This window comes from Gavialis gangeticus, unplaced genomic scaffold (assembly GCF_001723915.1).
Source record: "Gavialis gangeticus isolate Ggan-Ray unplaced genomic scaffold, GavGan_comp1, whole genome shotgun sequence".
NCBI classification, from domain to species: domain Eukaryota; kingdom Metazoa; phylum Chordata; order Crocodylia; family Gavialidae; genus Gavialis; species Gavialis gangeticus.
Window position 1 is genome coordinate 13,308,854 of NW_017729031.1, and position 10,852 is coordinate 13,319,705.

The 10,852-nt window shown below is 39.2% G+C and overlaps 1 protein-coding gene across 2 annotated transcripts in view; it reads left to right on the forward strand.

Moving 5' to 3' along the window:
• The first annotated feature begins 423 nt into the window (after positions 1 to 423).
• Positions 424 to 10,852, forward strand: part of GTDC1 (glycosyltransferase like domain containing 1) — a 414,716-nt gene continuing 404,287 nt past the window's right edge. For both annotated transcript variants that reach the window (XM_019522456.1, XM_019522457.1), the window contains exons 1-2: positions 424 to 520; positions 10,033 to 10,103. The gene's annotated coding sequence lies outside the window, so the exon portion shown is untranslated. The remainder of the gene's footprint in view (positions 521 to 10,032; positions 10,104 to 10,852) is intronic.

Genomic DNA, 10,852 nt, shown 5'->3' on the forward strand with positions numbered 1-10,852 from the left:
GGTGGCGGCGGGGGCGGGGCGGGCCGAGCTAATATGGCTCCCGGCACCTGCCGCTCGCGGGGACACGGGGGGGCAGCTTGGCCTTGGCCTGTCCTCAGCAGTGGGGTAGGGGTTGGGCGCGAGTCTCCTTGGTTCCCCCCTCCCTCCCCCCTGCCACGAAGGAGTAGCTTTGAATAAAAAAACAAAACAAAACAGGCTGCCCGGTCTGCGGGGTAGGGGGCTGCTTGTGACAGGTCTGCCAAGCGCCTGGGAGCTGTGCCCGCAGCCCCTACCCCCCCCGGGGCCACGGGGGTGAGGCCCACGCGGGAAGGTCGCTGCCCCGAGAGGAGGGCAGGGCCGGGCCGGGCCAGGCCAGGCCGGGCCAGGCCGGGGGGGGGCTGGGTTTGCTGCGCTCCAAATGCGCGGGCTGCGGGGCTGAGTCCCTCAGGCCTGGCGTGAAACCTGTCCACGCAAAGGGCGGCAAGTTGGAAAGTGCCGTGGCCTTGAGGGGAGCGTGGCTCAGGAGAATGAGACTTGGCAGGTCTGCACAATTCTTTTAGCACATGACTGTGTGATGATTGGAGTAGCAGGCTGGAGGAAAGAAATGATTTGAGCTGTAAATAACATGCTGTTTTTTTTTTCCAGGGAAGGAGGAAAGGGGGGAGTTGGAGACCGGGGAGATGCTGATTTTTTGTGGGAATTTTATTTATTTATTTTTGGGGGGGTTGTAGCCATACGTTACCTTAGTTGGAAACTTAGTGCGTCTGTCAGGTAAAGATGAGCGGCAGATTGCAGTCGGGTGTAGGACAATGGTTCGGCATAATTCAATAGAGCTATTTTATTGGACTCTATTAACCTGCTTAACCTTAAGTCTTAACCATGACAGGAGTTTCATGTAGGAACCCACATACAAAGTACAATATTGAATTTTAATTAGAGCTTTCAAGACCTGAAGTGGAATGGATTCTTCTAACTTCCTCCTACCTTTTAATGTTCCTTTTTTCTTTGGAGACCAGACAGTGAAAGACATCGGTGCAGAGAGCACGTAATGTCCTATGTCTTGAGGTTTTTATTATCTAGGTGCTGTAAATCTGTTTTGTGATAAGGACCACGGCGACAAATTCAGATGAGCAGTTTGATCTCCCACGATGTGTGAAGAGATGAGGATCATCCTTATTTATATAGTGTCCTGATCCAAAAAAAAATCTTTCTAATGATTTGCCAATATCAGTCCCTTTCTGCTGACTAAAGATGAACTGAATGCTGTTGTTATTTATTGTTTAGATTACCAAAGCGTCTAGGAGCCCTACTTACTGTCTAGCTCCAGAACCTCATTGTGTTTTACAAGCCCGGTACAAAAAGGTGAATCCCTGGAATCAAAGAATTTGCAATCTGAGCGGAAGACAAGACGTTGATTATCTTATTGTTCACTGCTGGAAGGTCAGAGGCCCTGTTGTAGTAGGCACTGTATAAACAGAGTGCTAGATAGTCACTAATCCAGACTACGCATGTGGCGGGGGAGGGCTATAACAACCTGGGTGAACACTGCGACGGTAGCACACACCATGTTAGCTCCACATGCTTTTGGGTGGAGTGTGGGAAAGGATTAAGTAAAACAGAAAGATGAATGGAAGAAAAGGGGATTGAGGAGAACAGAGCAGGGGAGAAGATGATATGAGAAGCAGAAATGGAGTTAAGTTGTGATGAATAGACACTAGGCAGGTAAACAGATTAGGAAGGTACAAGGAAACAGTGAGGTAGTACTGGGCAGCTTAATGGGCCATGACATGTATACTAGCAGTGGACATTTCCCTGCAACACTTGATGACCAAGTGAGTATTCAGTGTGCAAGATTTTCTGTCACTATTTTTTGTATTATTGGTATCTAAGAGGAAACTTAGGTCCCCAGTGGCCTGAGATCTTTTCAGATAAGAGTCAAGAAGAAATAACTTACTCTGCTTGTGCATTAGTTGGAACATCAATTGCCTGTGAGGTATAGAAGGAACATACCTTTCTTATGAACATTTACATGGTTGAGAGCAGCAGTCTGTTTCATATAAATTCCTGGAGAATCTTTTCAACCTTAAATGTTATTGCACCATTATTTTAATAAGAGATTCTTATGTTTTGCCTCCTTGTAGTAAATGCCTTGTTCCAAATCTGTAAGAAGTCAGGGAAATCATCCTAATCCTTGGTGGCACAATTTTTAACAAGGGATTTCTGAGATTCTCCCCACCTAAGGCATTACTAGGTAATGCAGTTAGCAGTGATAATGCACAGCTTTACTGCTATAAGAACACACACCCCAGTGTTAATATCACTTCTGAATAGATAAATCTCAAAGTGTGTGTCTTAAGTATACACCTTAGTTATTCATATTGCTGCACATCAGATGTGAAAGTAAAAATAAATGTGTGAAGCTCCAAACAGACTTAGATAGATTTCTGTAAATCTGAAAACCACATATCCATATAACCTATTATCCCAAATTCTGGCCATACATGAGGGTGTGTGTGTGTGTGCATGTGTGTGTGTATAAAACACATACATATACAATATGTATATATACATGTATAAGTGTTTTACTGTTGACTCTCACATTTTTCTGCAGGCAAGAAATCAAACTTTTTACCATTACAAATGACAAATAGGGAAGCCTGTACTAAAATATTTCTGCTACTGTTCTGCTTTCTACTTCTGTGATGTTCAGACAAAGGATGAAATAGTATAAACCAGTTAAATTTAGAGATTAAATGCAGTACTTCTAAAAAAATAAATGTGTTCAGGCCCTACATTGTTTAGTTTGTGCCCAGAAAGCAGTATTCCACTGGGTTGAGAGGCAGGAGGAACATGCATGACTAGGGTGTGAGATTACTAGTATAATAACATTGTTGATAGGTGAAAAGTGTGATTGACTGAAGTGTTATCAGCATTATAGATGCAAGAAGATATAAACAATATAATCAGCAATGATAACCAATTTTTAAATTTTGATTTAATAAATTTTGCTAAAGGTAATCTTAAAAATGAGGGAGACCATGTCAGTGCATTAATATTAAACCTGGAAAACGACTTTACAGGTCTTCAAAGCTCTGTGGGAGGAAGATTTTAAAACAGGCCCAGCTTAATAGCTGTGAAGCTTTAAGTATTGTATCTGTAAGATATCTGTAGCATTACCAGTGGTGGTCTTAGCTTCTGAACTTTATTCCACTTTTGTCCTTTAGGAGTTCAGGTGCCACATCTGTTCAACAACATGGTTATCCTTCTGGGGCTGATAATAAAAGGACTAACTGAAATGTTGGTAATTATAAATCCTTAAGGAAACTGTGTGCTACAAACTAGAGTGTGCAGACTCATTTCACGTCCACTGCTGAAAAGCCATCATTTGGTAATAACTTAAGGTCACTACTAACTACAGCTGGATTCAAACTTGTGACCCAGAGGTGAAAAATATCAGTGCTCTAGGCTATTCATTCTCTCATGGAAGGAAGATTTACTGGATTGTTATTGTATGATAGATATTGTTCATGTTAGTAGACTTGAATGATCAGATACATAGGGATGAAAGATGAGGCTACAACTGTTGATATTCATTATTTTATTCAGTATAAAGAGATGAAGAAAGACTTCCCCATTTCAAAAGTAACTGGAGACCTCTGGGGCTTTAATGCAAGTACTTTCAATAGAAATGGAGTTGCTATAGAGTTGTGTGTTGAAGTTCAATGACACTTTTAAGGGTTTCAAAATATCAAATCTTTATGCATGCTGGTAGGGATGTGTGTAGTATGCAGAGTGCAGAAAAGTGTGAAAATAGAATATTCAGACTAAGATACTATTATAAAGACATTTGTATGTCACAATCATGAGAAAGCTGGATGAAGAACAGTTGGAGAAAGAAAAATGAGGGTTCTTCTAGAGTTGGTTTCAAAGAAAAAAGATTCCAATTTTTTCCCAATGTTTTTAAGCCCTTTGAATCTTGCTCTCTCAGCTGATCAGATTATTTTCTTTTAGATCTATGCTGAGAGTTTTGAATTCACTTTCAGATTGTGTAGTTGTTGAGAACACAGGGCCTGACTTTTTTTCTCAGAGTAGTGAAGTGGAGTTTTAGCAATACAAGTAAAATGAGAATGAGGTTTGCACTGTATAGTGATTTAAACAGGGAGATAATTTACTTTCTATATACTGAACAAAATATTTCTGATCTAAATTTTTATTTTTAAAACATATATAATGCTTTTTTTACAAGGGACTGTGGTCCATATCTTTATCTGTTCTAACAAGCTGTGAGGATGTATGTTTTTGATGTCAGTGTTTGTTTATTTTATTAGGTTTGTCAATAAATACCCTCACTCTCAAGTATAAAGAAAAGAGTATTTTGTCAATTCTAAACTTAAGGAATTAAGTCAAACACAGTTTCAAAAACTTTTTCCTTTGACCTTGGCTCTCTACTGGACAGCAACTTAATGTGGTAAACTTATGGTTATAACCTTGCATATAGCTTGAGGTAAATTGGAGTTCTCCAAATAAACAATAACATGATCGTTTAGTATTACAAGAATAATTTCTTGTCTTGATCTTAGGATAAGAAAACTTCCTTAAAAGAAATATGCTTTTCTTGTCATGAAGTCTGTTTACTTTTTCCTTGTGATTTAAATGTAAAAGCAAGATTTATGGACATGACTGTAAGATTATATTGGACTGTTTACTCATTATTTCAGGCAAGACATAAAAAATAAGTCTCTTTTGTGCCTAAAACTGTTACCTTTCCTTTTATCTAATCTATAAGGCTTTTGTTCAAGAAATGGTCATGTTAAATGTTTAAGTACAAAGTGGACAAAGTTAGAGGAAGTAGCTGAATTTTTAAAAGCTATTACAATAGGTAATATTTGGAATGCTGTTGCAGGAAATCATGTTGGTCTTTAAGAAATTAGGGTCTTAGCTAGTAAAATTTTCCTTAGGGAATTATTTACATGTATTAAAAATACTATGTTTTTGAGGAAATAAGGATTTTTTTTTTGGAAGTGAATTTGATATTTTTAAATAGTGTATCATAAAGGATTGTGCTGAAAATGCTATCAAATCTTACAAAAGTACCAATAGGTTTAAAAATTTGGCAGAAACTTGTAGTTTTAGTGTAGAGTGTCTACTATTTGATGACTGGTTTTAAACTATTATTTTTCAGTTGGTTTAATTCAAATAAATTACCAGTAATGGGTATTTTGCCCCAAAATGACTGAACTTAAAAATAATAAATAATTACATCTCTTTTAGCAGTACAGTGGTGTGTGTGGAATGTCCTTACTAACCAGTTTTAAAAGGGGACATTCAGTCCACAGGTGACTGAAAACTTGCCTTTTTTTAACAAAAGTTTTCAACATGTGAATCTGTGTCTTCCATACGCTGAGCTTGGGCATTGTTGAACATTACTAGAACGCTTAGGGTGATCACTCTGCATCCTCTTGTTATAGGGTGTGACTTCTTAAAAATATCTAACTGTGCCACGCATTTTTTTTAAAAGTCTTAATCTAGCCAGCTTGGTTCCATGGTGATGGTGACCTCTTATTGCTGTTCAAACAGTGCATTTAATTCTATAGTAAAATAATAATGATATGTTCTCCTTGGAATAGTCTGTCAGTAGAGAATAGAGAAGCTGTGCTTACATGTGCATTTAATCTTGGCGACAAGTCAGAAGCCTCTGGAAAGTTGTTACTATTGGGGCAGAACTAATCATTCTGTGTGAAATTATATAAGGAGAATTAGCCCTGCTTCTACCTCATTTCCTTCTTACTGCTGTGGCAGTCAAGTCAGAAATCACAACCCCATCCTTATTTCTCTGTATTATGTATTTTACTAGACATCTTGTGTTGCGAGTTGGCTGTGAAAAAAAACCAAAAATGAGTTTTTATGTTACTGGTAGAATTGCACTCTCTGTGATTACCCAATTTGATATCCGTTCCCTTTTTAGGTTTGGATTGGCTCATTCTTGTTGCCTTCCGTGTAGCTTTACTTTTGTTCCCCAGCAGAGGATGTGCAGTGCTTGGTGTTCCAGGTGTCATGCTTCGTATGCCAGAGCATTGTGTATCACAGACCAGCTTCTGTACTGCCTCTGGTCTTTGGGACGAAGAGAGATATCAAAAGCCTGATGAAGACTGTAATAAGCAGAAATGTCATCTCTTGATTTTTCCTGACAGAAGCGGGGTAAACACATGCAGATAATAAAACTTGCTTCCATTTTAACGTACAAATAGAAATGTAGGGCTGGGAGGTCATCTGGTTCGTTTTACTCTTGTTGAGGCAGGCTAAGTAGTCTTGGACCATCCATGACAGATTTTTGTCTGTTTTTTCCCTTAAAAACTTAGTCCCTTAAATCCTAGTCTTCCTAACTTGTTCCTGTGCTGTTCTATCCTTGTATGTAGGAAGTTTTCCATGATCACTTAGATACTTTTTGCTGCAAATTAAACTTATTTGTCTAGCCCAAGGTGGAGAACAATTGTTCATTCTCTTTATTGCAGCCTTTCAGGTAGATGAAGAATGTTATTTTGCCCCTTGGCCTTCCCTTTTCTAAACAAAACAAGCAATTTCTTTAAATCTTACCTCATAGGTTATGTTTTCCAAACCTCTTACCACTCTCTTTGCTCTCCTTTGCACGCCCTCCTGTTTGTTTATATCTTTGTTAAACTATGCTACCCACAACTGGACACAGAACTGCATCTGAGGCCTTACCTAGTGAGATTTTTCCTGTGTGTTGCGTGTATCCTAGAAAGAAGGTATTTGTCTCTAGCAACGGTATCAGATTTTTGACTCTCGTTCACTTGGCGATCCACTAAAACTCCTACTCCCTTTTCTGGGGTATTACTGTCTGACTGGATAAATATAAAATAGGGATTATATCTGTGGCTGTAGGGGACAGGATAAGTAATGGTCTTAAATGGCAAGAAGGGAAAATATAGGTTGACTACATGGAAGAACTTTTTAACTGTCTAAGCATTGGAGTAAATAGCCTAGAGAGGTGAAATCTCCATTTTTGGATATGTTTAAGAGCAAGTCAGATAGATACTTGGATCAGATGGTTTAGAAAGGGATTATCCTACCTTGAACAGGCAGTTGGACTAAATGACCTAGTCCTAAGGTGTCTTTCAGGCCAACTTTTTGTGATTTCTCTCTGTTAACATGGTAAATTGCTCTTGTTTCGCTTCAGTTTTATTTAGATGCATTTAGGCATTTATCTAGATGCATTTGGGCATTTTATCAATATTGTTTTGAATGTGAATCCTGCCACTGAAGTGTTTGCAGTCTGTCCTAGTTTGGTGCCATCTGCCCATGAGCTGGGTTTTTGATTGTAGCTGTGTTGGTCTAAGGACATAGGCAGGCAAGGTTCTTTGAGTAGATGTGATATCTTTTATTAGATTAACTGAATAGTTGGAAAAAAGTGCTTAGCAAGCTTTTGGGTGCAGTCACCTTTCTTCAGGCATGGGGACTCTGCTTTTCTCAGATTCCAAGAAATGCAAGAAGCTAAAAGTGTGGCAGGGTGTCAGTGAAAATGTAAATAGGCCCATGAGTGCACTCTCCCATTTTCTAACTCATTGGAGAAAATATAGAAAATATAATTAGGCTAAGGACAAAACCTTGTGGGATTTTTTGCTTGAAATGTTCTTCCAGTTCAATGGCAGGCTTGATAATGTTCTATCAGTTGACCAGTAAACTTACTCTGAGTGCAGCTTTTCAACTGGGTGTGCACCTTGTGGTGATTTAATTGCAATAATCTTTCTCTTGTTTACATATGAAATTGTCAAAAGTATTACTGAAGTGAAGATACATTTCATCTACTACTTTTCCCTTATGCGCTAGATCAGTTACTCTGTTAGAGAAGGAAATTTGATTGGTTTGACACAGTAGGTGCTTGACAGATCCGTTGTGGGTGTCACCTTATTACCTTATCCTCTAGACATGCTTGCAAATTGGTTGTTTAATAATTCATTCTAGTATCTTTTTATCTTGATGTTAAATGAGGTGGACTGATCTGTAATTTCTTTTTCCCTCTTTTTGAAGCTAGGTAGTATGTTTGCACTTCTTTAGCCAACTACAATGCCTCCTCCCTCCACCTCTTGACTCCTCACCGTTCCCCCCCCGAGTTCTTGAAAATAATTGTTAGTATTTGAGAGCTTGCTTTGGCTAGTAGGCTCAGATCTAAGGATGCCTTGATGCAGATGTAAGTCTCAAAACTTTTAGGTATAGTTGCAGGTTCTTCACAAATACTGAGGATTCTCTGGAGGTGCAAATCATAACGCTCTTTGTCAACTAAATTGTCAGATCTTGGTTTGCAAAACATATTTATAAGAGATTACCTTTTTGCTCTTCTCCCTTCTCTGTACCGCTCTATTGAACAACTCACTGTTTATACCTCTGGATCCCTTGGATAAAGGGCTCTTAGAACTGATCTCGCTGTCATAAGAGGGTTTAAGATTCAATTTATGGGCTCTCAGATCTGCAGGATGCTTCCCTTGAAGTATTTCATAAACACGTCTGTAGCCACAGGGTGCGTATTAAAATGCTCCATGCCTTCCTGGATATCTGCCTCAAGGTGAAAGTTTGTATAGTTCTTACCATTGTAAGGAACTTGTTCTCTGGTCTTGACAAAATATGTCAGCTTTGTCCACTTAAGGTTATTCTTCTAACAATGATCTTTAAGAAGACAAGAATTTTACTTTTGGGGACTCCATTCTTTTTATCTCAAAGTTGGTTCAGCTTTTGTATACATAGCTCATTGCATTGCATAGAGCTCATTGGAAGCAGTTTTGTTTCAAAGTAGAAAGAGCAGCATCAAGGAGACAAAACATTGTCTTCTGTAAATTGAGGCAGTTTTTCTTTTATTGCTTTGAATAAAAGAAAAGAAATTTGGGACCTTAACTATGGTACTATAGGTTGAAGGTTTTTTTTCCTCTCTCTCCTTCATTTTGGAAAATCTTTGAGGTGATGTTGATTTTTATCTTGGATTGAATTATAGAGATAATTGAAGGAGGGTATTCCATAAAATGCCATTCTGTCTAAACCTCTTCTGTCAACCCATTTCAGAGATCCCCTTTTCAAAAAGTGGTGAAAGACAAAGCCTGTCGTGGCTTCTTCTAAATGTTTTGAAACCTGACAGGGCAAAGTATTTGAATCTCCACTACCTTATTCTCACACATTTTATTAAAATGTAAGTAGACTGAACAAGTACATAAAACCCCCAAATTCTATAATGTATTACATTTTTCATTTGTACAAAATGTTGGTAACAGTTTTTAATGACACACTCCTGTATTATTTTTCTATAGAATACTTTTGTCATTCAGGACAGAATTAATAGTTTAGAATGGCTCTAGGTGGGGCTGAATACTTAGTTTCTTAAATTACTGGACAATCTAGAGGTTAGAATAGTTCTGCAAATTTTCCTAACCTTTTTCAGGTATATCTGTTGTTCTGTAGATGTCCTCATATCTGAAAATGTTAGAACGTATTCCTTCAGCTCCAGATTAGTCTCCTCAGCCTGCTTGAGGAATGTCTTCTTACCTAGAAGTCAAGTCTTGTCTTTTATGCAGGATTACTACAGTTAGGTGAGGTGTTTGGGACTGCAGTTTATGAAGATTTAATTCAGTGAGGGCCAACTTTTCTGGCAGATGTGCCACAATTTAAGCCCTGTGCCCTCCCCAGGTGCCACTTCAATCTCCTTCCTCTGCTGCTGTGGTTCTGCTTCCTGTCCCCTCCCTAGTCTGCTGTGTGCCACACAGGCTGCCTATGCTGTATGTGGATGGCAGGGATCCACCTCTACTTTAGTTCATCATTGCGAGATGCATCTGTAGTGGAGGTTGCTGGTGATATTTAAGGAAAATTAAGTATAACTTATTCCCGGTAAGCAACTTTATTTTTAAAGTACTTCAGTTCTTTTAGTATGTATGTCTAGGCATCAAGGTAGGTACCCATGTAGCTTTACTGTATGAGCTTGGTTTCTTGTCTGCTTAGTAATGTCTGTCATGACTGCGCATGCATCTTATGCTTCTTTGTGATCCCCAACAGGACATAAAGGGCAAAGAAACTGCAGTGATCCTTCAGTTTCCTCTCTTCACTTGTGACAGCAAACGAAGCTGGTGAGTATTCAGTCCATACTTCTCTTAAATTGTTTTTAGTTTTGTGAAGAAATCTCTCGCTGTCTTTGGAGTTTCTCCTATGCCTCCTTCCCTCTGTCCCCACCCCCCACTTTGTGCACCTGTAGAGCAGTGAGGCAGTACATGAAGAACTCAAAACCTACTGAGTTTAAACTCTGGCTGTAATGCAGTGGCCTCATGACATGAGTCAATGGGTGTGGCAAATGCACATTTTGCCTTGGGAAGTTGCATCCTTGAGTATATTTTAGGCCTTTCTTTCTCTTCTTGTTTCTCCAGAGATGAGGGTGGAGGCTCAGATTACACCTGCTAGAACAATGTTGCATCCATTTCTTTAGAAAAGAGAACAATGAAGTTGAAGTTCAGGAGGTTTTCCATAATAAAACCCCTGTTGGAGAAATGGGCATCTTTAGCCGAATTCCAACTAGGAAAAGAAATAACCTATGGGATCCTATGATCCCAGCTGACTTCCTGCCCTTTGGGTGGGGGGCTGGACTCAATGATCTTCTGAGGTCCCTTCCAGCCCTAATGTCTATGAAATCTATGAAACCCAAAAATGCTGCCAAGAGCAACAGTATTATAGTAGTGGTGCTAGGATCTTTAGGAGAGACGATGGTACTAGCGGCCTCCATTGACAGACTTGGCACTCTAAGATGAGTGAATGCTGAGCTGCAGATTCGCATTGAGCATAAGCACAATTTTGAGACTGCAAAGATTGTCCCACAAGATGGATT